The following is a 27,091-nucleotide window of genomic DNA, read 5'->3' as shown; positions in this document are numbered from 1 at the left end:
TTTGTATGTTTATCTGTTTGCTTGTTTGTTTTAAATCTCTGTGCTAGAGTTTTTTTTTTTGTGTGTGTGTGTTTTGTTTGTTGTTTGTTTTGTTTTGTTTTGGGGGAGAGCATGCACTCATGCACATGAGCAGAGGAGGGGCAGAAGGTAACAGTGAGAATCCCAAGAATCCCCTGATGCAGGGCTCACATGACCCGTGAGATTATGGCCTGAGCTGAAATCAAGAGTGAGATGCTTGGATGGTTAACTGACTAAGCCACCCAGGTGCCCCTCTGTGCTGCAGTTTCAGTGTGATTTAGGGAGTCAGATTAGACATGCATCTATCACATCTCCATTCATTCGTTCTTGAGAATCTTCATGTGTGAGGGCTTGACTGAGTGTTAGGATCTTAAAAGGGGGAAGACAAAGTCTTTGACACTAAGTAGTTCACGATTTATGGGAGGTGGGGAGGATCAACCGTGTTAATAAATACTTAGCTTGGTCCACCAGTGGATGAACTGATAAAGAAATTGTGGTATATGTATATATAATGGAATATGATTTAGCCACAAAAAGGAATGAAATCTTGCCATTTGCAATAACATGGATGGGCCTCAAGGGCATTACGCTAAGTGAAATAAGTCAGACAGAGAAAGACATCTCTTTTATATATGGAGTCTAAAAAAAATCTATCTATAAAGGGAACAAAGTTCATAGAAACAGAGGGTAGATTGAAGCAGACGGTGGGGGATAGGAGAAATGGGTGAACTGTTTTTGTTTTTACTTTAAGTTGGATAAGAAAAATGAAATAACTTGCACACAGTGATAACAGTACATGTGGAATAACAGAGTTAGGTGCTGCTTAATGTGAGTCTTTGGATGAACAAGGGGGAGAAGGCATTAAAAACAGGGAGGAACAGGTTGTTTGGTAAGCCTCAGGTACATGGGGGTTCTGACCTTGAGCAACTTTGGGCAACTAATTCACTGGACCCCTGCCACACCATGGTATCCTAGGACTGCTCCCCTTCCTGGTCTCTCAAACCTGATTCCATCCAGCTCCAAGCTTCCCAACTCCTGACTTTGCTTCCTGACACCGTATGTCCTTTGGACTCAATGCTTTGCTTGAGAGTCCTAAGAATGCTGTTAGGCTCCTTTTTTTTTTTTTAATGTTATTTATTTTTGAGAGAGAGAGAGAGCATGGGGGGGGTGGGCAGAGAGAAAGGGAGACACAGAATCCGAAGTAGGCTCCAGGCCCTGAACTACCAGCACGGAGCCTGACGCAGGGCTCGAACCCACAAACTGTGAGATCATGACCTGCACTGAAGTCGGACGCTTAACAGACTGAGCCACCCAGGTGCCCCTCCTTTTTTTTTTTTTTTATGTTTATTTATTTTTAAGAGAGAAAGAGTGCATGCACGATCAAGGAGGGGCAGAAAGAGAGGGGGACAGAGGATCTGAAGTGGGCTCTGCTCTGACAGCAGAGAGCCTGATGCAGGGCTGGAACTCATGAACCATGAAATCATGACCTGAGCTGAAGTCAGATGCTTAATCAACTGAGCTGCTCAGGCACTCCTCTTTATTGAGATTCTTGATAGCCATTTGGCTACATTGCCTCTTGTCCCCTCTGAGAAATTCCTCTTCCAAATGGGGAAGGCCAAAAACTCTGTGTCAGTCTTCCATAGCCCCTTGCTTCTGGCCCTCTAGGAAGAAAAGACAGGGTTAGTACATCAACTAACCCTGGAAGTGATCCTGGAGAGGAAGTGATCAGGGTGGTAGTTAGGTTTCTCACAGCAATTCTCAAGGAGAGGGTAAGGGCAGGTGAAGGAAGGTTAAGGCCAAAGGCCAAAGAGAGAGCCATGCTGGAATCCAGGAATCCCGTTAGGTTTCAGGTTCAGAGACAAAGCAACTCTGTGAATTTTGGAGAATGGCTTCCCTTTCGGTCAGGATTACCTCGGAGACTGGATGTGGCTAACCTATAGGTGAGGCATTTGCAAAGCCTACAGCTGAAAATGCAACGACAAGGCACACAAAAAGGGCTCACAAATATTATCCCAGTTGTTTTAGGTACCATGGGGTCCTTTGTCCCCCTCTTCATTTGGGATTCTGTGTCTCATTCTGCTATGTCCCTCCCCATCCTCTCTTATGTGGGGAGTGAATTTTTTAAGTAAAATAAGCTATGGAGTTCTGCCACACAAGGTAGTCAGTGTTAATAAGAGAGATGTTTGTTCTATAGGTGGCCCACTCAGGAGAATTTGAGACTCCAGGACAGAAGATACTTGTAATTCAATTACAAAGGGGTGTAGGACCCAGAGGGAGGTAAGATAGGCAGGAGAAGGAGAAGGAAAGAAGGCTGAGGGAGAGGACTTTCTGGTACCCGTGAGAGAGGAAGATGTGCAGCTAGACCAGAAGACAAGGAGCTGTAATGCAATGTTTGTGCTTCCTCTGGACTCTGGATCCTTCTGGATTTTTCCTGTTGGACTGAGCTCTCTAGACTTTCCTGTGAGTTAGAGGCAGCTCTAATTTTTTTCATGTATGAGTGAGTTCTTTATTTTCTTCCTTCCTTCCTTTTTTCTTTCTTTTTCTTTCTTTCTTTATTCCTTCCTTCTTTTTCTTTCTTCCTTTCTTCTTTCCTTCCTTCCTTCCTTCCTCCCTCCCTCCCTTCTCTTTCTTTCTTTCTTTCTCTCCTTCCTTCCTTCCTCCCTCCCTCTCTTCTTTCTTTCTTTCTTTCTTTCTTTCTTTCTTTCTCTCCTTCCTTCCTTCCTTCCTCTCTCCCTTCTCTTTTCTTTCTTTCTTTCTTTCTTTCTTTCTTTCTTCTTTCTTTCTCTCCTTCCTTCCTTCCTTCCTTCCTTCCTTCCTTCCTTCCTTCTAGCATGTATGTGAGTGGAGAAGGGGCAGAGAGAATCCTAAGCAGGCTTCATAATGCCAGTGCAGAGCCTGACATGGAGCTCCATCCCACAATCATGAGATCACGACCTAAGCTGAAATCAAGAGTCAGGTGCTCAACTGACTGAACCACCCAGGTGCCCCTGAGTGAGTTCTTTAAAAAGGCCTTAGACTTCCTTTCTCTAACCCTTCCCTTTTCTCCATATCTTCCTTTTACCTCAGGTTACCTCTCAGTCTCAGGTATGAAAGTATATGAGTCTTCACTAGCACTTAGAGTACTTGATAGTGCTTACAGTACTTAATGACTATACTTAACGATTTCTTCCAGGTATAACCCAAATGTCTTGGTTTTTACCCTCAGGTGAGGACAATTTAGTTCAGTCCCATGGATGCAATCTGCCTGCCTAGATTCAGAGATTCTAGTGTTTTACAAATCTGCCTGTGCATGAGAATGTCCCCAGGCATTCCCCATGGTGCTGAGTGTCCACGTAACTCAGCACTACTTGTCACTCATTGTCCTGGCCCCAAGTCCCAGTGATTTGAGCTGGTGATGGTCCCCATTGCTCCAGCTACTTCAAGACCACAAGGAAAAGAGGAATGCTTTCTATTGGAAGTTCCAGCTCAGGTTCATTGAACCCCAAAGTGTTTCAACTTTGGAGCCCAAGGACCTGCCCAGCATGGAGCTGAAAAAGCAATTGACTTAGGGCACTTTCTCTCCAGGGAAAATACAAGCCACCCAGTGCCTGAGTACAACCTGGGGCTACCCACAGCCTCTAATGAGTGCCAGGACCACCAGACTTCTCCAGCCTCAGGCCACTGGTTGAGCCTTACTTACCATTCAGACACCTTCTTTGATTATGCTGCATTATGTCTCAGGGGCTCTGTGGTTCTTATTGTGACTCCTCCAGTCTTCACCCTTGGGCCAGGTCCCCAGCACTTCAGGCCATCAGATGCTGCTGTATGTGCCTGGACTCCTCTGCCCCTCAATCCATACGTGAACCAGTGAGCACACAGGTATGTAACAGAAGGAGCCCAGGGCACTGCCTGACTCACCCTTAATGAAACAGGCAACAGTAGACCCCACATATTATACAGATATTTGCCCTTGAAGTTTGAGCTTCTACTGAAATCGCCTGTGTCTCTCCTTAGTAAAGGAAACAACACATGATGGACTACTCTTGTGGGTCGAAGCCCTTGAAATCCCACCCCAATCCCATGGAGAATCTTCTTTTAGTATGACTCTTTCCCCTTTGCTTTCTTTCTCTTTCAGATTCCTGCATGCCAGGTCATAGACAGCCATGGTCAGGTTCAACTTCCTTGTTTTCTCTGCTTCAAGTCCAGCTGAGAGAAAAGGATCTTGCATACTAAGTGCATCTCCCATCTTCCCACTTAGAAGTTCTTCAGAAGCAAAGCCAAAGCCTAGCTGCAGAAGGCAGTCGATTTATTCTAACATATGCTTCATGTAACTTGAGATGTTGAAAAACTCAGATAGCTGCACCAAACTGAACACAGTCAGGAAACCCCGTGGTCACCCAACACGTGTAATTTAGAGGAGTGGATTAGTCAACCTGGGACTAGGCACCTTCATGCATGAATATGGGGATGTGCTGCCAAGATATGTCCTATGTGTCTATTGAAGCAGGAATCCAAAATTAGAAAAATGCAAATGGCCGTGGTGCTCGGGCAAAATGGCAGGATGGGCCCTTGCCAGTTCGGCTGGCTCCCCTCTAAAGTCCCAGGCCATGGCTTCCGTGGGGCCGAGCACTGATTGAAGGAAGGAAGAGGATTCCATTGGACAAAGCTAGGAGGAGCTGGTGTACGGTCTAAATAGATAATAAATTAATGAAGGCATGTGTGTGACGGATGAGAAGGAACAATCTAATATTACACCCTCCAAGTAGTCGAGTATCATTAGACCCACAAATGTTTCATTGACTCGAATATACTCAAAATGATACCAGTTCATTGTTTCTCTCTTTAACTCCCAAGCTCAGAGAACATGGACACTTGCCCGGAACAGATATTCTCAGATTCCCAAGTGAACATAAAACCCTCCTCCACCCCAGCCCTGGGTACACATATAGGTTCGAAAGGGGAACTCGGCTTATGATTCTGTTTGCTTTTCTTTAATTCTTGTGCTACAGCTTCTTAAGTACAAGCTGTGGGATCTGCTTTGCTCTAACCCCCGGGAAAGACTTGCAGACCTCTTTCAAGGAATGCTTTGTTTTCCTTTTAGGTCATAGTCTGCATACATCAGACATCAGAAAAGATCACAATTCTGTGTTGTTTCCATTTTGGAGGAGAACTCGATCCCACTGTTATGAATTCTGGGTGTCAGCAAGTATCTGGCTCATTCCCTCTGTCCTTCAGTCCAAATCCATGAACTTGGAGGGTCTGTACAGACCATGGTGTTGTGAGATGAATTCCACCCCTTTTCTGTGGAGGTGTTCCCTGTGGAGAGCAGTTAGCCTCATCATTCAAGGTACTCTACACAACAAGCTGGAGAAGTGAAGAGGATGAAAGAAAAGAGATTGATGTCAGAAATCTATCTTCAAAACATGATCTCTTTAGGGAAGAGAGTGGCCTTGTGGTCAAACTGTTCTATAGGAGTCCAGAACTTCAGAGTTCTTCATCCCATATTTCATGGGAAGGCCTTAAAATGAGTACCCATAGGAAAAGTCCTTGGTGATTCTTTTTGCTTGAATTACTGCCTTAAAAATTGCAGCTATAATACATATCAGCAAGTTCTTTGCAGGGACAAGCGACTAATCAATTACTTTACAAATTACAGGGCCCACACATGGAGTTACTCAATCGAACAACTTATTTACTGTGAGTTATTAACTTCACTTGTGCTGTTTCCACTTTGCTGTGCAATATAATGCCAAGACTGGCCGAAAATATAAGATGCCTCTCCTTGTCTTGACAGAAATGATTGACATTGATCCAAGAAACTCTCAGTGGAATTCTACTACCATCAGACACTGCGAGGACCTAGGGAGTCAAGGATTTTTTTTTTAAATTTTTTTTTTAACGTTTATTTATTTTTGAGACAGAGAGAGACAAAGCATGAACGGAGGAGGGTCAGAGAGAGGGAGACACAGAATCTGAAACAGGCTCCAGGCTCTGAGCTGTCAGCACAGAGCCTGACGCGGGGTTCGAACTCACGGACCGCGAGATCATGACCTGAGCCGAAGTTGGCTGCTTAACCGACTGAGCCACCCAGGCGCCCCTATGGGAGTCAAGGATTTTAATAGCCGTGGGTCCCTGTCCACTAAGAGCTGACAGATTGGAGGGAGACAGACATGTATGCAGAGGATTTTCAATCATGTGGCAAATGTAGCTCTAGTGGTGCACTGGGGCCATGAGACACTTAGCTGGCCAGCATGGGTCAGGCAAGACTTCTTGAAGAACAGGTCCACGTGGTAAATATTTTTGTACGTACCTTTTTTAGGGGCAAACTTTTTTAAATTACAAAAACAATCCATGTCCAGTTGAATAGTATAGTGGTGTTGGAGCCCACCTAGTCCAGGTTGGATTTGAGGTGGGGAGATCTGGATATGTTTTGTAGGCTGTTTTATAGACTGAAGAAGTCAGGGGAGAGGAGAGCAGCGAGGAGAGGGGAGGAGAGATGAGAGAGACAGAGACAGAGAAACAGAGAGAGACAGAGAGACGGAGAGAGAACATGTAAAGATACAAGGAGAAGATGGTCATCTGCAAACTAGGAAGTGAGTTCTCAGCAGACACCAAATCTACTGGCACCTTGATCTTGGACTTTCTAGCCTTTGGAACTATGAGAAATAAATGTTTGCTGTTTAAGGCCGGTAGCAAATGGTATTTTTGTTATAGAAGCTTGAATGGGCTAAGACAGTGTTTAACATTCACTGAACAAATGCCTATTGAGTGCCTACTATGTACCAAGCACTGTTCTAGGCAGTGGGGATAAGCAGTGAACAGACCAGCTGTTCTGTTCCTGACCAGAACAGTTCCTGCCCTATGAGGGCATAGATAGAAGTGTGCTGTGTAGAATGGGATGCAGCACACTCACTGATGAGGTTGTAGCACAGGCTGGACAAGACAGCATCTTGTGATCCCTGACATTCACTAATTTGATGTAAGGTCCAACTGGGAATGTTTCAGTCTTGATCATTTGGACGTGAGTAAAGCAGATTTAAGTGGATACCATTTGGGATGCTCCTCCAGGACATGACCTCTAAGTTCTGCCCTCAACCACCCATGAAGATGGACTCACAGAACATGTTTGTATTATATTGACCTTGACGATTCCCCTGGCATAGTCCAGTCAAGTAGGAATGGACACCTGGCCTAAGCTGAATCACTCAGATTTTTTCCCCTAGGAATTTGGAATTGGTCCTGAGAGAGCTACTCTGTTTCTGCAATTGCTTTAATTAAAGATATGTAAATTCGGGAACTGTGAGTGTGGCCATGCTTGGCTCTGTGTACACAGGAGCATCAAAAGTCAATCTAGGGAGAAAAAGAGAATCAATTGTAACAGGAATGCAGAGAGGCAGGGACGAAAGGCCATTTAGCCTTGGGGGTGGTGAGAGAGAGAGAGGAAGAGAGAGCAAATTCAGTTATTTATTCAACAATGATTTGAGTGCCTACTCTGTGTCATGTACTGTTTAAATACTGGAGATACTATGGTGTCAAGATAGCCATCTACCTCCCTAGAAGCTCTCTTTCTAGAAGGAAGGTAGACCTTGGCTCTGGATAGCTTTACTGATTGCTGGTGCTATGTCTGCTATGGGGCCCTGCTCCATTTTCTGCTCAGAGTTTCCCTCTACCTTCTTTCTGATGGTAATCTCATTCTTGACCAATGTGACTTAGCTTGTTTGAGTGGATCTTAATTACTTGTGCTGGAAGAATCTTGATCAAATAGAAATTTGCCAGTTTTTTAATATTTTCACCAATCTATAGACCAAAATTAAAAAGAAAACCTGTCCAGATGGTCAGGAGATGCCTGCTCTGCTGTGTTTTACATCTCCAATAACTACCTTTTTGTGGGTGGTGATGAATCTGAACAGCCAGAGCCAGTAGTAATTTGTGGCAGGTCTGTAGCAAAGCAGACTAATTAAAATTAATTTACTATGTACCATGAATTGCATGGATTGATTACAAAAATGTTTTGTGGAATGCCTAATTCCTCATATCGATTTTTAGTTTTATTTTTCTTTCAATATATAGAGAGAATTTCTCCCAAACAGTACAAAGGATATGATCTATCATCTCCTCTCCCCACAGTATCTCTGGACTGTACCCTGTGTCAGGGTAGACATTTTTTGCTGGTATTTCAGAGACAAGCTAAGGCAGAGGGAGGTAGTTGTCAATCACAGTGCTGGTGCATTTGCGGGGTCTAGTTCCTGTGTTTTCTAATATCAAGACCAAGACTTGGTTCACCATTGCCTAGGTCCAAGGGGGTCTATTAGGACTACTGTAATAAGATTCAGTTTGAAATGTGTGTTTGATATTTGAGCATGTGATGAAATCAGTTATTATTTTATATAAATTTAATTATAAAAACATGTTTTATAAAGTCAACTTTTTACAACTTTCTCCATGCAATCTTTTGAAAAATAGGGAAAAAATTTAACTGATCGACTAAAAGACACATCATTCTGAACTCCAGTTTAAAAGTTTTAGGAGTAACTATAACATTGAAATCTACAGTGGGCATATTTATAACCATTATTCCTTGATATGTGGGAAGCATTAAACTTTCAGAGAACCCTAAAGCTCACATTTTTTATGTGTGTGAGAACTGAATATAATTTTAGATTTTTCTGATGGCTCATTTTAGATTTTTCTGAGTGCATTTTTTATTATCGATAATCAACTGGTCAACTAGAGAGGAAAATTATTCTTTTTAAAAACTCTGAGTCAAAAAAATCATAAATATTTCAGGATTATCTATAAATTTTATAACTCCATTTTAGTAGTGTTCATATCATTAACAAATTTCAAAGGCAGAAAAGAATCTTTGCAGGTGGAATTTTGGAGTCAGTAGTAAAGCTGGGTCTAAGAATTAGCCTTCCCATTTTATATCCAATATTTTATTCCAGCATTATTTATTCCTCAAGAAATAAAAGTGGAAGTTAGTCTAACTTTTAGAACTTTTTATTATAAAAAAGTTCTAGCACACATATAGTTGATTTGCCAGCCTTTCTTTTTTGCTAAAATATTCTAAAGTAAATTCTTCGGTATGATCTCTATACAAATATAGCATTATGCCTTTCTAGCACTGCAACAATAATTCCTTTGTAGCATTTTATATATTGTTCATATTCAATTTTCCCCAGTTGTTCTAAAAATTTTTTTTAGTTGTTGTGTTCAAAGAGGGATCCCCAGGGGCGCCTGGGTGGCTTGGTCGGTTAAGCGGCCGACTTCGGCTCAGGTCATGATCTCACGGTCCGTGAGTTCAAGCCCCGCGTCGGGCTCTGTGCTGACAGCTCAGAGCCTGGAGCCTGTTTCGGATTCTGTGTCTCCCTCTCTCTGACCCTCCCTCATTCATGCTCTGTCTCTCTCTGTCTCAAAAATAAATAAACGTTAAACAAAAACAAAAACAAAACAAAGAGGGATCCCCAAAGGGCCTACATGTTGTGTTTGGTTGTATGTCTTTTAAGTCTCTGTAAATCTAGAACAATTTTCCCCTGCCCCCTTTTTAAATTCACATCATTGACTTAAAGAGACTGGTTGTCTGGTACAATGGTCTACATTCTGGCTTCATTTCATGTCTTTCTCATTTTGGCAACGGGTTTATTCCTCTGTCTTTTGTATTTATTTTAATTATAAAAGTTTTAAAGTACTTAGGTGAAATATTTTGGGTTTTACTTTATATTGCCTCACATTAGGAGACAAAATACACCTGGGTATTTCAAGTTTGGTGAATCCAAGATTGATCATTGAGTTTAGCTGGTGACAGCCAGACCCTTCTATGAAAACGCTGTGGTTTTCCTCTTATAACAAGAAGTAATTTGCCAAAAAATATCTAGTTTTCCATCAGTCTTTCACTCTTAGCATCCAGTGATGTTTATTGCCTGAATCAATTACTACATTAAGGGTTACAAAATCATAACTGTATAGTTCTATCTTCTTTTTATTATGTATTAAACAGAATTCTTCTTTAAAAAAAAGCTTTCCTCCAGCAATTGGCGCTAGTTGGTTACTCTGAAATATAGTTCATATAATAAAGACAAAATAGAGGTTTAAGTATTCCCTTTAATTGTAAATTCCCAGAGCAATAGTCTACTGTTTTAAACATTGACCATTGAAATTGCTTTAGCAATTGTACTTGTGATATCATTAAGAGAATGGCAAAATCCTCAATGCTTGGGCCAGAATCCTATATGTGAAGAATGGACTTGTCTTAAAGACTACGTCTCTATGTAATAATGGGTAGGAGGGTCATTGCAGGTACCATGTAGAATGGACTGTTCATTCTGAAAAGTCTTGATGGGAAAATTCTATTCTTTTACCCTTAAACTAGATATTTTTCCTCTTCACTTTTCAGTCACAACATTTATAAAATCAATTTGTGCTACTTACAGTGTATATAATACCTGTACAGAGAGGAGAGATGTAGTGGCTAAGGTGAAATGGTGGAGGCATGGGAATGAAAATCCTTGGAAACTTTTCTGGGCCCCAAATGTTTCAGTCTAAAGGAGGTTCTCTAAGCAACAGGTCATGTGGCCTTCCGCTATTTCAAATATTTTACTTTGAAATAGAGTTTAAATGAGAACATTTCTTCAGCCATTAAGTGTAGTGTAAATGTTAGATAATAATTTTTAAAAAGCCTTGTCTAATTACTTACACTTTTATTAGCATCTACAGAGCATTGAGAGTTTGGCATTTCCTTTTGTAAGGGTTCAATCTCTTTTACTATACAGAAGTGATTTGATAGTTTCTATAACTCTAAGAGTTGAGATTTCATGGGAAACTTTCCTAAGGCAAAGAGGTTCTTTTTTTTTTTTTTTTTATTCCAGGATGTTTACTAGGAAGTTCATCTGTCTCCGTGCATTTTGTTGACAATTACTTTCTTAGCAGGTGGCAGGTGTGATGTCTCGTGAAATCCTGCCTGTGTCAAATTTATTAAAGAGCTCTCAGAGTATCTTATGGTAGGATTGTAGCAAACTTCACACATACCTGGTTGCAGGGAGTGTTATTTGCACTGGACATGATGGCTTAAAATATTGTGTGACCAGCTATCCCCTGCCCTCCATATCATGCTCTAAGAAGCTCAGGGGAGGAGCATGTTGTAGTCACTTCCTAAGTGTAGGGATACAAACAGGAAGTAAATCTCTCTCTTCTTTGGGAATTGTAAATAAGGTACATGTGTTCAGTCTGGAAGGGTATTCCTTTCCCCCTTGGAGCAGTCATGGGAGAAGTTACATGTTGTGGAACAAGGGCACCTGCCGACAGGGAGGCAAAAGGTATCCTTCTCTTTGATAATCGCACCATACTCCCAGCTACAGTACTAATTATTTCTTTTTTTTTTAATATTAAATTTATTGTCAAATTGGTTTCCATACAACACCCAGTGCTCATCCAAACAGGTGCCTTCCTCAACGTTAATTCTTTCTTAAAGGCAGAAAAAAAGATGTCTTGGTGATCTTAGAGACTTTTATGAGTGCTTAAAGATTATAATCTTCATAGCAATATGGAGAAAAATAGTATTTTGTTGTATTAATATTGTATATATTCCGGTGCAATCTAACTGGAGCCTAAGCCATGTCTATGAATGGAAATCACAAATGTTCAGGAATTCCTGAGGCTCCATCATCACCTCCCCTGGTGACCCTCTGACATCACTGTGGTTCTTTAGAGGCAAAGGCCAAATGGCACAGAGGTTAAAACCGTGGGCTCTGGAGTCATGGCGCTTGTGTTTGAAATCTGACTTTATTCTTAAGGACTGTGTGATGTTGGACAATTTATTTAACTTTTCTCTATATCAGATTCTTTTTCTCTGTAGAAAAGATCATAACAATTCTTAATTGTTGGGAGGCTCAAATAAGACAGTAGACAAAGTGCTTAGAATAATGCCTACTACTTAGTATGCATTAAATCAATGCTGGCTTTTCTTCTTTTTCCATTCTTAATATTGACTGGTGGGGTGGGCCAGCCAAGAGTTGATATGCTCAAGGTTTGCTTGGGCTTGAATTCTGGCTCTGGCACTTCTTGGTTGCATGGCTTCAAACAAGGTTTTAAATTTTTCCATGCCTCAGTCCCTCCTCTGTCAAATGGAGAAAATAATAGTACCTATCTCAGAGGGCTGTGCTGCTGCTGAACTAATTAGAAGTGTTTAATGCCCTTAGAAGAGTTCTGGTGATATTTGGCACACAATAAATATTAGCTAATATGACCAAATTTTTTGTCACAGTCCTGTGACGTAGGGCCAGAGTGGAAGAGATTGGGAAGATGATGCACACACTAACTCATGTCTGAAACTTAAGGAGACAGATGCCACAGACAAATGTCACAGGAGTAATTTTCTTTTTGGGGACAGGTGACAAAGTATAGGATAAAGGGGAGGGGCAACCCACTACACTTGCAGGAGCAAGGAGGGACTTCAGTGCCTTGAAAACTGCAGAGAACATGGTGCTGGTTTGGTATCTGGGAACCTACAGGGTGTTGATGAGGACAGTGGTGCCACCGGGGTGGGGTGGGGCAATGGTGGCTCCCTGCGAGAAGGCACCCCTTGGTGGGCCCTGGGAGCAGGGTGAGCCCCATGTTGACATGCAGCTTTGAAAACAGCAGAGTCCTGGCTCTGAGAAGAGCTGAGCAGAGCAGGGAAAAGACAAGGTGGCCAACATGCGGTCACAGGGAGAACATGTTCATGAGCACTAAGGAGACATTGTCTGGAGACTTCCAGAAGTAGCTGGGGGGCAGGGGGAGGTTCAAACATCTAAGGAAAGGGCTAGAGCCCTTAAGGCATAGATGGAGCTCCACTGCAGGTTTCACTTGTGAACTTCACTCAATTGCTTACTCACCTCTTCAGCAAGGCCCAGTCTGTTTGGGACATATACAAGGTATTGGTCAAACTCAGAAGAATAACCAGGGTTTGGTGGCTTAGTAGAGGAGGAAAGAAACCTTACAACAACCATGTTGTAAGGAAACCTAATCAATTATTTAAAACATGTAACCCAAGGGGGCACCTCGTTGGCTCAGTTGGTACAGCATGTGACTCTTGATCTCAGGGTTGTGAGTCTGAGCCCCACATTGGATGTAGAGATTACTTAAAAATAAAATCTTTAAAAGCAAAACAAAACATGTAACCCGGAACCTCAAAGGTTGGTAATGGAAACTACATAACCACATGGGGTGGGTGGATGAGACTGGAAGGGTATAGCTGTGTTTCATGAAGGGTGTCCTGAGAGGCATGCCTTCAATCACTCATTTAGCAAGTATTTGTTGAATGCCTAGTATACACTAGGCACTGCTTTAGGACTCAACTGTGTACCAGACAAGATAGCTGCCTTTAAGGCCTCATGGTCAATAGGAAATGCAGATTAAAAAGCAATTAAAATATAGTGTGATATTTCCTGAGTCATAGGATATGCTAAACAGTTTTCCAAAGTAGTGATACCAAATTACATGGTCACCAGCTGTTTATGAGGCTTCCCACTGCTCACAGCCTTGCCAATATTTAGTATTTTCTGTCTTTTTATTTTGCCATTCTTGGCCGTGTGCTGTGGTATTGTATTATGGTTTTAATCCATATTTCTCTACTTACTCATGAAATCAAGCATATTTTGATATGCTTGTTTGTACCTTGGATATCCTCTTTCGTGTATGTGATGTGCTTTTTCAAATGCAAACACCCTGAAATGGCTGCTTGCCTGAATGTTGAGTTAATCAGTAAAGAGTAAGAAGCTGGTATGGCTAGAGCAGAGTGAGGGAGGGAGAGTAGTAAGAGAATAGACCACTGGAGACACAGAGAAGCACATGGTCTGGTGTGCCTTGTGGGACTCTGGCTGGGGGGAGAGCGTTGGGCAGAGACTGGTGTGATCTGATGTATGTTTCAACAGGATCATGGTGAGGTAGAATAATGGCTCCCGAAGATGTCCAATGACCTAGTCTGCAGAACCTGTGACTATGTTATGTTACATGGCAAAGAGGAATTAAGATTGCAGATGGAGGGGCGCTTGGGTGGCTCAGGGGCGCCTGGGTGGCTCTGTCGGTTGAGCGTCCGATTTCAGCTCGGGTCATGATCTCACAGTCTGTGAGTTCAAGCCCCTCGTTGGGCTCTGTGCTGACAGCTCAGAGCCCGGGGCCTGTTTCAGATTCTGTGTCTCTCTCTCTCTCTGACCCTCCCCTGTTCATGCTCTGTCTCTCTCTGTCTCAAAAATAAATAAACGTTAAAAAAATTTTTTTAAATAAATAAATAAAAAAGATTGCAGATGGAAGTAAGGTTGGTAATCAGGTGACCTTGAGATGGAGAGATTACCCCGGATTATCTGGACGGGTCCAATGTATAGGCAAGGGAGAATAAGAGAAGAGGCAGTATGAGAAAGACTTGGCCCCACTGTGCTGGCTCTGAAGATGGAGCAAGGGGTGGGGTTGGGGGTGGGGTGGGATCTAGAAGCTGGAGAAGGCAACAAAATGCATTCTTCCTCAGAGCCTCCAGAAGGAGGCTGACAGACCTGCTGACACCTTGACTTTAGACCAGTGAGATTCATTTGGAGCATCCAAACTCTGAACTGTAGGATAATCAATTTGTGTTGCTATAAGCCTCTAAATTTGTGGTAATTTGGTACAGCAGCAATAGGAAACTAGTACAGTCACTACGGCTGCCTTGTTGAGCATAGGCTCCAGGTGGTGGGCAAAGAAAGAAGAAAGAGAACAGGTAAGAGCCATTCTGATAATCCATGCAAGACCTGATGACAGCTTGGATCAGGGTGAATACAATACAAAACCTACACCTTATAAGGCAGAAAACAAAACTACAAAAATAAAGCCGACTTTTGTGGGGTTTTGAGCCCCTACCATGTGCCAGGTTGTATGCTAGGCATTTGACTTGTACTTTTTTCATTTAGTGCTATAAAAATCCTGTGAGGTGGGTGTACTGCTGTTTACATTTTATACCTGGAGTTCAGAGAGGTTATGTCACCTGCTCAAGGTATACACAGGGATAGCCAAGACCCAAACCCAGGCTCTCAGATGCCAAATCTCTCTTGCTTTCCTTTTCCTTCTCCCCAAGTTCTTAACAAAACTATATCTGAATGTTCTTAAGTGGTCTCCACTGTGCCTTGGAGCATTCCTGAAAGGATGGGCTGCAGGTAAAGCAAGAATTCCAAGAGCGCTCATAGGGGTGGGTGGTCCTCAGGACACAGGGATTAGGGATAGGGGCTCTGGCTCCCTTCGGGGAGGGATTCTTCCTCTACCATCATCCTCCCAGAGTCTGGATCTGATTTAGCTGAGGAAGCCTCTGGGTTCCCTGACAGGTGGTGTAAACAATGAATTAGGATACAAGATAGTTCTGTAATCAGTTATACAGAGCTAACCCAGGGATTTTTTTTTTTCTGTCAGAGATATTACAGGACTACTCAAAGCACCTGATTATAGGAGGATAAAAGGTGAAACAGGCCACACGCCTCTCATTTTCTGTGATCCTGTGAAAATTGCTTAATTAAAGCTTCTTCATAGCGACTGCTTCTGTGGATCCCTTTCAAGTCAGAGGCTCATGGTTCACTCAACCTCTTCTAATCTGGCAGTAGATCGTGTAGGTGTGCACAGACGCCAGGATCGGCTGCTCAGCACAGGGGGACCGTGATCGTGGACGAATCACCTTCTCAGGTAAAGAGTGTGCAGTTGGCTCGTCCTGCCCATAGCCACCTGCGCTTGCCCGCACACATCCGTCGTGCCCACAGCTGGTCCCCGGGAGTTTGGTTGGGACAGTGCAGCTGGTGGGGCCTCTGTCCCTAGTTTCTGAGCCCTCAGGCCAGTGTGATCTACAGGCACCCTGTGGCACTCTCTAGGCTTTGCCTACTGGTGGATAACAGGATGACTCTGCAATACACCAAACATCTAGGCCAGGCCTGCACCAGGTTCAGCCCCTAATTTTTCTGCTGTCATCTTCACTGCAGGGATGACCTGTGCCCTTCCAGAGTAACAACATTCTTGGCAGCTCCCTAGTTCCTTTTGTTCCTTAAAATTTCCCTCAACCGGTCAAATTCCCAATGGTATTTCCAGAATGGAGGCTCATTCCCCAGTTAGCAAACACTGACTAGCACCGGGTCGGGCCCTTCACAGAGCATGTTTCACTGAATCTTACAGCAGTTCTGCACAGGCAGGTGTCATTGTTGTTCTCATTGTGGGGATGATGGAACTGACATTCAGGCGAATTATGAGATTTGCTCAAGATCGGCAGTGACCTTGGGAAGTGGGAAAGTCATGGGGTCTTCTGAGCCACATCATTGCTTTTACTCCAGCAAAAGTGAGGTTTTCTCCAGGGAACTGGTGTCATTTGACTGTGGTGTCAAATTACACAGGAGAAATACACTCTCCCTTCTTGGTTAAGGTGCACAAGAATGTCTGCTCTCCTAACTTCCTGCTGTGGATGGCTTGAAATGGAGGAGAGGAAAAGACGGGATGGGGTGGGAGGAGAGAAAAGGGCATTTTCTCCTCAAGGAATCAGCATCTCTGAGGAAAGGAATTCAGAAGCCTTCTGAGCTGTTAGTGGCAGGCATGCTTTTGACCCGGTAAGGGAGCCTCCAGAGGGTACCAAATGGTGAACACATTGCCTTTTACATCTCATTTTCTCATTTACAAAATTAAGTAATTACATCCTGGGGGAGAAAGGGCTACGGCGTTGAACATACAGTATGCAGTCGATGTCACTACAGGTAGCAGATTGGGTTTAACAAGCCATATGGGTTGTAATTGTCTAAGTATGATTAATTCATAATATTTGTTCATTTTATGCCTTATATTATGATTTGTTATTGTTTCGTTTAATTACAGTGGAAGTCCTTTTTTGAGGCATGATCAAGAACCCTTCGGGATTTTGATATCCCTCAAATAATAGCAAATAACATCCCAATATTTCTGGACTTTATCTGGGACTTGTTTCTATCTGTGGAAGTTCCATCGAAGAGCGAAGTAACTTGGAACAGATGGTGCATCCGTCCGTTACAGAACCCCGCTCCCAGCCCGAGGAAAACTTTATACTGAAGGTGGAAATAATGGCTTTCTGCTCAGTTTGTTGTAAATTCTAAATGGGGTGATTGAAGGCTGTAATGATCACTGTTGTTGGATGCCTCTGGGCTCCAACATCTGGCGAGTGCCTTTACTAGCTGACAGCTGTTAGCCTTGGTATCGCGCTGTGCCAGAGCTTTTGTTTTAAGTAGGCTAGGGATTATGCTAGAAGCAAATATTACTAGTTCATGTATCAAGACATTAAAGAAAAAAAAAAGAACAACTTTATTTTCAGGATTAACTTCACCATGGTACATTTAGTAAGAACAGAGACTTTTTGCATATTGTTATGGAAATGTTGCAGCCTCTTATGCTCAAAACCCAAGATTTTTATTACATTTTTAGCACAAGAGTTTAAATTAATATTCTAAACCCTGTTTAGCCTCTGTCAGAGACAAGTCCAAATTGCTAACAAGCACAAGATAAATTTAGGAAAATTGGCTTATGTCCTGAGATCAGGTTCAAGCTGAAACAGTAAAACTCCTACAACAAAAAAGGAAACAATTTTGCATTTTGGAGATAGGGGATTGAAGGGGTAACACTGAGAAGTACAATATTTCTCCTTGGAAGAAGCAGTTTGGCTATGATTTGAAAGTGTGAGATTTAAGAAATAATACTGTAGGGGCACCTGGGTGGGTCAGTTGGTTAAGTGTCCGACTCTTGATTTTTGCAAAAGTTGTGATCTTGCAGTTCATGGGATCAAGCCCTGCGTTGGGCTCCATGCTGAGTGTGAAGGCTACTTGGGATTCTCTCTCTCCCTTTCTCTCTTCCCTGTTCTCTCTCCCCTGCTTGCTCTCTCTCTCTCTCTCTCTCAAAGTAAATAAATAAATTTAAAATATATTTAAATAATACTATAGGCAAGATGTTTATAGTAAATATAGTAAATAAGATTATGCTAAGATACTTTAAATCTAGGTTTTGGATGACGAATACAATTTAAATAAGAATATAAGTAAACTTTGAAAAGAAAATGATCACTTAAGGTTGTTAAAAAATTTTTAATAGTGTTCTTTCTCACCATTTTTTTCTCAATAATTAAAAAGTACTTTTTAGTTGCTTTACCCAGGTTTACTTTTTCCACATTAAAAAAAATTTTTTTAATGTTTATTTATTTTTGACAGAGAGAGACAGAGACAGAGCATGAGCAGGAGAGGGGCAGAGAAAGAGGGAGACACAGAATCTGAAGCAGGCTCCAGGCTCTGAGATGTCAGCACAGAGCCCGACGCAGGGCCGACCGGTACCCAGGAGCTGTGAGATCATGACCTGAGCTGAAGTCGGATGCCAAACTCACTGAGCCATCCAGGCACCCCTACTTTTTCCACATTTAAAAATTTTGTTATTGTATTTAAGGAGCATGGAATTTTGGCACTTATTTATTTATTTATTTATTTTGTAGAAGCGAAAGTTATTTTGGTAAGAATCAGAGACAGAGAGACAGAGATGGAGAGACTGAGAGAGAAAGAGGTAGGCTTGGGTCTGTCACCTATGAATCTGCCATTTCAAGAACCAAGGTGGTTGGCAGAGTTAATGTCTGAGACGATCCAGCCTACAGCTATGTACCTTCCACGTAAAAACTGAGAAGGGAAAGGAGGCAATATTGTCTTCTCTGGGAGGTTTTCAGTAAGAGAAGGCCTACTTTTTAGAGGCAACAAGTAGAACTTTGGGGAGAGAAGGAGAAGAGAAGAAGAACCGATTCCAATATCTGGAAATGTTTCCCCTTTGCTAACCTAGAAGACGAAACCCTCACTCTTCTGTTCCTCAGTGTCCTGCCATGTCTACTCTCAGAAACTGTAGCTTAATGTTTTCTTGATCCATAAACATGCCCAGTCTCATTGTGAAGGCAGATCTCCTCTGGATGGTTGCTAGGCACCCAGTAGATGATGATGATGAGGTTGAGGAAGACGATGAGGATGCCGATGGTGCGGACAACGATGAGGAGGAGGAGGATGTTGAGGAGGATAGCTAACTTTGATTGAAATCGTAAGAGAACGATTTTTAAAGAGCCGAGTGTTCTAGACACCCTTGTAAGTGTTGATATACATTTGAGGAACCCCACCGGTAAGACTGATATTTTCAAATCAACCACCTCCAGAAAGCAACTTTGATAGTGTCCAGAGTTGACATATGGGTGAATGATGGGTCTAATTATAGGGTATGTTAAAAACCAGAATCAAAGAAAAATGAAAGATTGAACTCATTAGGTAAGTAGGAGCAACTGGCATGTGCTAAGCATGTTTAGTGGCCCATCTCATTGAATCCCTATAAGAGCTCAGTGAGGAAGCTGCATTTTTTTTTTAAAATTTTTTTATGGATGCAGACACCAAGGTTTAGAAAATGTAAGGAAGCTGCCCAAGGTCACTTCACCATTAAGTGGTGGGACCAGGATTTAAACCCAGTCCTCCTCATTACAAAGTCATCAGCTCGTAACCACTATCAATAGACACTTATTGGTTGGTTGATTTTCAGCAAAACAACAACAACAACAAATAAAGCCCCCCCCCCCCCCCCACAAAACACCACGATGCCCCTGCTCCCCAGGCCATCTGTGTGTGTCCTGAAGCTGGGTCAGAACACGCAACTGTATCTGTGAGATCACAGCATGTTGCTTTAGCTATGAATATGACATTGCAAAATCATGATTTGGATATTATGATGATCTCTCAGGGAGCTGATGACGGACGTGAAATAAATCACAAGGACAGCATGGCAGAGAATAAAGACTGCTACCTGGAAGGCACGGGCAAGAACTCTGCCACTAACTGGCAGCGTGACCTCGTCAAGTCATATAACTTCTCTGAGACTCATTTTCCTCAACTGTAATGTGAGAGCATTAGAATAATTATGTTCAAGGTCTCTTCAAGACATAACATGTGAGGAAATGGGCCTCATTACTTTCGTACCATTGTTCTTATTAATTTGGAAGCACATTTCATTCTGAGACCTAGCCTAACAGGTATAATTTGATGTAGCTCGAAAACACTGAGAAACAAATGGCTTTACCTATTAGTTTGCCCTTTCCATAGAAGGTCTAGGATTTGCCATTTGGGGAAGGGCTGGGGAGGCCTGGAAGTGTGCCAGTCCCTCTGAAAAAGGGTGGCAATGTGGTCATGCCAAGAACTCTGTGTGTCAATCTGGACCCAATACTGTGTCTCTTGTTATTGTCTGCTCCTGCCAAGGGCTGCTTTCTGCTCCAGCTGTTTGGAATCCAGACCTGGCACTATGAGGTCTGCCTTGGCACTGTGTGTGTGTGTGTGTGTGTGTGTGTGCACATGTGTGCATGTGTGTCTGTAGACTCAGTGTGGCATGATGGAAAGGAGCAAAGACAGCAACCATATTTTGACTTTTACCTTCTTTACCTGCACACTGGCGGGCCAAATTCTCAATTTGCTTCTCCCCGTGTGACCCAGAGCTGAGCCCCTTATCAGCACGTGTGAGGAGATTGAGACTGCAAAGGAACTAGTGATATCAAAGCAAGGCTCAGTGGTGTAACTGAGCTGGTGGCCCAGCATATGCACTGGGATAAATCTCTGCACCTCCCTAAAACTACGTGGGCCTCTCCCACCTTCTGAATTTTTGTACTTTTGTCTCCCAGCTGAACCACGGGGACAGTTGAGAATTCATGGTTGTACCAGCATCCCAGTGGCCCCATTTCAGGTCAGGAAGTATCTGAGTGGTTGTGTGGATGGTGGTTCTGTGTATGTGGGTGGAGCCCAGAAACAGGGCCAGCTCGGAGGTAAGTGGAGAAGCTGCTGGTAGATTAGTGGTGGAAATCACTCATCAGTCAGCTCAGGGCTTGCAGCTGGTGTGGCTGCAGGCTGGTCAGCAGGGCTGAAGATGGCCTCTGTGGCCCATGGCTTTCCAGATGGCAGTTAAAACAGAGACAACCCCGGGCAGTCAGGAGAAAAGGATGTATGCACAATAATATTACCTGTATAGGTTAGGGTTTTTCTGATCTTCTTATTTTCTGTTTGTTCCTTTTTTTTTTTTTTTTGTAACTCTCTATCTTGGTACTATTCTACAAACTCTCAGATTTTCTAGTTATTGTCATGGTTGTTTGAGTAAAGTTGTGACAGCCATTCATTCTTTCAATAACTATACCCAGACAGACCCAGCTCCTGCCCTCCTAGAACTTACATTTCAGCAGGGACAATACTATGACCACAGTAACGTGTGTTAAGCTGTCCGGGAAGGGAAACCATGAGGCAAGTAAAAGAACCCAGTAGGGATCTGTGAGTAGAGTCTTCACCTGGCCCCTCAACAATGCCCATGTGTCTGGTAACGCGTCGGAGAGAAGAGCTGCCCCCAGAGACCTCACAGTTGGGCTGAGGAGGCCAGGTTAACACATAAGAAGCACAACCATGGAGGGCCAAATGGGGAGGTGCCACCGCAGTGCTGGCTTTCAGAAAGGTAGTATTTGGTATGTCAATAGTAGTCAATGTGTGAGATCTAAAATTTGTTCTACTTACTATACCTTCTAAATTATTCTATCTAAATCCCAAATAGAACTTGCGGGGCCCTGTGATTAGCTTGGGCTTGTATCATTTTATAACTTAACTTTTTATGGGTGTGTAGCTTTTCTTCACTAGCCCTTAAGTTCACTGAGGGCAGAAATCAGGAGTTTTAAAACTGTTTTGTGTTTCCTATAATGCCTAGCCCATTGCTGTCTGTACAGTAGCTACTCATGAAACATTTGTGAAAGGTTAGGGGCAGGGCATCATAATCTCTTATGGGTTTTCTGTGAGCAATTCTAGAGCATAAGAAAGAGGAGAGGCTACAATCACCCAAGGGCGTGAAGTTCTAGATTCGTCAGTTGTGCTTCCAGGGACTGGGTTTTGTACGGAAGCACCATCTATTATTCTGGACCTTCCTTCATCCCATCTGGAATGGGGATGAGTGTAACTCCTTCGGTTTGTAACACTTTGAGTAGCAGAGTATTCTCTTAAGCGTTTGAGGGGATGGAGGATGACAGCAGACAGATGGGCCCACTGACAAGTGTGTCCCCTTGTGGTACTTCTGTCACAATTGAATTATTCTGTCATGTCTGCTATCACCAAATCAGGCTGATCCAAGAAGTGGAAAGATGAGTGTTTCTAGGGACTCTAAATCAGGGGGAAATGGCTTTGGGATATGCGTGCTTTCTGTGAAGGGGACTAGCTTTATTATTTTGTAGGATGGAGAAAGAGGGCACAGTGTGTGAATAAGTGACCTGCTTGTGATGGTGACGATATTTTGAATTACTTCCCGATTGGGTTTCATTTTGTTTAACTCATATCTCTCTTCTATATGTGTCCACCTAAATTTTAAGGAACCCATTTTGGGAGCTCAGTAGTTGCTCTGGACGACAGGCCTCCCTGGCCAACAACGTTGTCTTCATGTTAAGGAGATGTCTTCATTTCCTTCCACCTGTACCTGAGACCCTCACTATCCATCTCCAATTAACCCCATGAGTAGAGCAACACTCTGCTCATGCCCAAAGTATGTTCACCGCCCCCACTGTTGGGTCATTCTTTAAGGAAAGTCCCCCAGGGCTCCAGGACGTTCATAAGTTTGAGGAACCTCCTGGATGGAGTCGTACTTTTGGCATTGGACTTCCTGTTATATAAGTCTCTGGCACTTGACTGGAAAATTGTCTGTTGCAATTCCACTCCCAGAGAGTTGTGACAGCCTTGGGAAATGGGGAACAAAATGGGCTGCTTTTAAGTCAATTCCAGAAAAAGTTATTTACTAAATATATTTAGAATCACATTTTATTTTTTTAACTGGGGAAATATAGTTGTTTTTCCATTGCTCATCGCACTTTACATTTTGCTAAAATTTTTCTGAATTATCCCAATAATTTCATTTTACTCATTTTCTATACATAGACTTTCTTATTTTATTTTTTCATCACGATAAATGTACTCTTTAATCCCCACCTCCTATTTCTCCCGTCCCCACCCCCCAACCCCTGACTCCCCTCTGGTAACCATCAATTTGTTCTCTATAGTTAAGAGTCTGTTCCTTGGTTTGTTTCTCTCTCTCTCTTTTTTCCCTTTGCTCATTTGTTTTATTTCTTAAATTATACATATGAGTGAGATCATAGGGTATTTGTCTTTCTCTGCCTGACTTATTTCACTCAGCATTATACTCTCTAGCTCTATCCATGTTGCAAATGGCAAAATTTTATTCTTTTAATGGGTGAGTAATATTCTATTATATATCTATTATATATAATATATTAATAATATAATAATGTATAATAATATAATAATGTATAATAATATAATATTCCATTATATATATATGTATATATATCCAGTGCACAAAGACTGATTTGTTAATTAATTCAACAAATATTTTTAAATTACTTACTGTGTTTCAGGAGTCTGGAGATGAATAAGGCCTGCTCTTGACTTCTGAGAATTCACCCGTCACAAAGAGGAAAGTAAAGAGATGTTTGGCTACTAAGGAGTAATGCATTGTTCAGAGCATCTCGGCATCAATCTGCTTGATGCTGACTAGGTGAGGGGTGTGCAGGGATGAGGGGTGATGAGTGGGGGGAGTGTCTAAATGTTACATTGTAGGACTCAATTCTCCCATATTTTGAATTTGATATGTAATTATGATTAAATACCAGAGACATAAAAACAGAAGCTACCCACTCCTCATACAACCCAATTGGCTTTGGGACATTCTTATTAATGACAGCAGTGAATTTAGTATTTGTCTTCATTCTTAAGGCTACATACTACACACTAAAGCCTTTTTTACATGTTTTGTTTTGTTTTTTTTCTGTTACAACTCAGGCTGAAAATTAGCAACCTTATGGACTTCTTTTTAGAGTATTTTTACTCTTATTTATGGAAAAATTCCAAATATATGCAGGTAAAAGGAGAATAGTAACAACTACATACCGTTCCCCAGCATCAAGAACTTAATGACTGAAAGCTAATCTTGTTAGAGCCCTCCTACCCTGCTCCCCCTTCCTGTTCTGCCAGGATGACGTTGAGGCAAACTTCAGCTGCACCATTTCATGGGCAGATATTTCCATACTCAGTGTTGGTTTTTATGCTGCTGTATGCCATTAGGAGGGCATATGCCCTCTGGTTTTCACAGCCCCTACCATTCACAGCCTTTTACCAGCCTACCCTCATTGCCATGACCTGCCTGCCCCCCTGTAAGCATGTGGGTTTGCAAACTCTAAATTTCCTATTTCTTACCTGTTCCCCTCATTGACTTTAGTGATTACTTTCTTAATGTAAAGTTTGTGCTGCTGCCTATAAATACCGAAGCCCTATCAATAACTATATCCTAATAGTAAAGTGCATCAGTCAATGTTAGCTTAATTTTAATCCTTTGAGAGGTTTAAAATTTATTTTCTGGGGTATGCTTACCTTCCTGACTGGCTGAATGGGTTTGAACATGCCGGCTCATTTTGCATTTTCTGTACAGCTTGATGAAAATGGCTTTGAGGATCTGCCTCAAAGTTAATGATAATACATCATTAGCAGTGTCACCTACTTTAGACTCTGCAATCACATACCTGAGTTTTGAAAGGCAAGTAAACCAAAGAGTTGATAATAATTTGAAGCAGATGACTCAATCTAAAATACTACTGCTGCTGTTCCTACTACTGTTACAAAACTCCATGACAATAAATCCCTCGTATCATCCAGAATGAAATCCTTCAGGATTAATAGCCTTTCCCAGCACTTGCAAAGCACAGGAACTGCCGCTATTGGCCAGCTACCTTCCTTGGAGGGCGCAGGGAAATATACATGAAAGTTGTACCGCAGAAAGGATGGCTCAGGAGCACTTGTGTTCCTTTGCATGAAGATATGGTTGAATAACAAGATAATTAGAATATATATGTACATAAACGTATAGATAACATGTATCCATTACACCGAACATTATGTAACATGTTGCATTTATAATACTGTGTAATTATAATGTATACATTTATAAGATTATATAATATTTATATTATACTTATAGGTAGAACTGTGTTCTACTGTCCAATCACAGAGTGATTCTGCCATGTCAATAAAAGTTCTACAACTGGTAAGAGAATTGTTTTTATATTGTCTAGTGTTTTAGTGTTTATGTGCTGATGTGCATTTCAGGAACCCCATTAGCATGATTAATATTTCAAGTTGGCCCCTGCCAGAAAACAACTTTGATGGTGTCCAGAATTGATATCTATGTGAATAATGAGTCCAGCAATGTGTGATAAAAACCAGAATTAGAGAAAAATACATATCACATTCCTTAGATAAGTATGAGTCACTAGCATATGTTAGGGTAGCCACACTTACATGGCTGGTCTGTGCCCTTTCCAGAGCAATGTTACAGCTTGATCAAGTATTTTGTTGCTTTTGTTTTTCTTCCTTTAAAAATGATCACTTAACTGTTTTTCCTCTGCATTTGGCCAGCTGCTGTGACCTGTTGGCCTAGGCAGAATGGCACCAAAGGAAGGGCAGTGACTCGAGGCAGGAGTCTTTAGCAATACTGCTTAAGCAGAGACATGTTGAGGTCAGAGGGAATTCTAAAGGCTTTATGGGTTTTCCAATCTTGAACCAGGGATAAAATTTTTTTACTCCTTGACTTCACTGGGAATTTGTTGGATTAATAGAGAATAGATATGTGAGATTTTGGAGTGCCACGGATCAAAGACTCAAAACATAAGATAAAGTATTACTTTATGTAAAACCAAGGGTCTAATGATGTAAGTGGAAGCAGTAAAGCTTGGCGGTGAAGAGTCTGGACTCTCACTCACTCACACCATCTGCACTTACTGTGTGACCTTGGGCAAGTCACTTAACCACTCTGGGTCTTAGTTCCGTCTGTAAAATGGGGGTGGGGCAGATAATAGTGCTGGCAATAAGGGATTACTGGGAGGAGTAACGCAATGTAACGTAATGTAATGTAAGTAAAAGACTATGCACCTGGCACAAAAATCAGTGCTCAACAAATATTAACCAGACCAGCTCTCTTTTGCCCGCTCTGCGCTGCCTCATTTGGTTGTGATATTTGACGTTGAAAACCACAGCCAATGTTTCAAGGAAGATGAGGAAGGGTAAGCCTTTTTTCTTTGCCTCTGTTCCTTCCCCTTCTCTCCACCTGTCACCTCCTGCCAATTATCAACTCACTGTGAAACTAGACAGTGCCAGGATATGTGAACAATGCTGTATACTGCCTCAACAACAACAGGGGCCTGCAGGGGTCCACAGAATGCCTTAGACAACCCAAGAGGGACCCTCAGGCCCTGGAGCTAGCAGACAAGAAGGGGTTTCCTGGCCCAGTGTCCCCTTGCCCGGCACAGTAGATTCTGTTATCCGCCTAATCTGAATCTGGTCTCTGGGATACTTGCCTATGCCTGTGGAGTAGGGACGAGTGTGTTTACTTTAGATTTCTTTTTAAAGCGTATGCACATTCCATTGCTCTGTACTAATGCTTTTGATTGCGTGGGTACATGTTGAAGACAGGTACCTAATTCGTTCTTTCATTTTTTAATTTTTTTTTAAGTAGGCTTCATGCCCAGCACAGAGCCCAACGCGGGGCCCAAATTCACAACCCTAAGATCAACACCAGAGTTGGGATCAAGAGTCAGACACCTAATGGACTGAGCCACCCCCAAACCTAAAATGTTCTCTTGCCTGATGTAACCATTTGATGTGCCTGAGACCGGCTTCCATTTGCACGCAAACAAAATGTAATGCCTGCCTTAGTGTTTCTTACCTAGTGTGCTTGCTTGATTTCAGAGGTATAGAGATAGGTTAACTGCCTTCCTAACCTTGGCTACACTCTTCGGTGTTTTATTTCTCGGATTTTAAAATGTAATTATGGCAGAAGATTTTTTCTATGTCAGAGTCTAAACCGAGAGTGAAAATCCAAACAAAGGATTTTTTTTTTTTTATAGTTGCCCATCTTAAAGATTATGCCATTGCAGTACCTAAGACTGAGTCCATATGCTGTGTGGTGTTTGATGACATATGGAGAGCTGGGCTTCTGAAGACTGGCTGGCGGAGTTAGGGAT

Source organism: Panthera leo, chromosome C1 (genome assembly GCF_018350215.1).
Source record: "Panthera leo isolate Ple1 chromosome C1, P.leo_Ple1_pat1.1, whole genome shotgun sequence".
NCBI classification, from domain to species: Eukaryota; Metazoa; Chordata; class Mammalia; order Carnivora; family Felidae; genus Panthera; species Panthera leo.
This window is presented reverse-complemented; position numbering follows the sequence as displayed.